Below are 1,186 nucleotides of genomic sequence, written 5' to 3'. Positions count from 1 at the left end.
AATATAACAAAGGAAATGCTTGACAAATCAACAGAACATCTTGTGCCACTGAAGGAGAAATGTATTATGCATAAAGGCCTTTCAATCTTGGAACAAGAGCGCTGCGTTCTGAAGCAAGTGTCACATAGGACGTATGATGTAATGACTAAAAACGGGAAAATGCACAGAAGGGACAAAAATCATCTTCTGGAAATTAATGAGACATTAAAGTTTCAGCCAGAACTGGATACAAATATTCATTCAGCACTCGCCTGGACAAGACCTTATAGAGATGGGCCAGGAGCCCGGGTACAAAGAGTCCACTTGCAGGATACTTGCAAGGGATAAAAATAATACAAAGCTGGCAATTGGTCGTCTTGTTGGCAGTCTCAGCAGTGGCACCAAGGGCATGGATAGTGAACTCCCCTTTTATTCTCAGGCTCTCTCAAATTAGAGGAACAGGCCCCACATGTGGTGTTAGATAATGTCTAGATGGAACCTGAAATTCCTCTCCCACTTTTTTTATTTATAACCTTGAAAACAGAAAATGCAAGATTTCTGTAAAAGATTTCTTGCATGCCTGAATCAGTTCTAACTTAATAAGGTAACTAACAAAAAGCAGCAGGGTTTTCCCTGCAGCGATTCCACTCAACTACTGGGGCTGCTGTGCGTTAGAACCAAATGCAAAGATAATTGTCTCTCTTCCCCCAGTGTCAGTTCTCCCGTCCCCTTTGCTGGAGCCCCGTAAGCCTGGAGAAAGCAGCCAGAAGGCTCGGGGACAGAGGCTCAGGCTGGGTAAAACAGAAGGCAAGGTCTGTGGGAGTGAGTCCTCATTCAGGATACCCTACCCCTCCATCTCCCCCACATAATCCTCTAGGCTCCAACCTCAAGTTTGCACTACCTCTTCTGTTATTAGAGACCTTCACTTTTCTGGTCTGTCCAAGCTGTGCCTTTCACTACTATTCAACCCGTTTAAAAAGGGGGGTACAGAATGTTACAAGGCTGTTGCGGCCTGCCCCAGCCGCGACAAGGGCCACGAGCCCCACGCGACACTCCCGCCCCGCTGCCCCCTCCCGGGCCGCCCCAGCAGGTGGCGCTGCTGCCCCAGGCCGCGGCCCAGCGCGCCGGAAGCGGGCGGCGGCTGCCTGGCCGAGATGGCGGCGCCCAGGCGGCGCGGAGCCTGAGGGTGGGCCCGGCCGCGGGGAGC

The sequence above is a fragment of the Natator depressus genome, chromosome 2 (assembly GCF_965152275.1).
Source record: "Natator depressus isolate rNatDep1 chromosome 2, rNatDep2.hap1, whole genome shotgun sequence".
In the NCBI taxonomy this organism is placed as follows: domain Eukaryota; kingdom Metazoa; phylum Chordata; order Testudines; family Cheloniidae; genus Natator; species Natator depressus.
Note: the sequence above shows the minus strand (reverse complement) of the source record.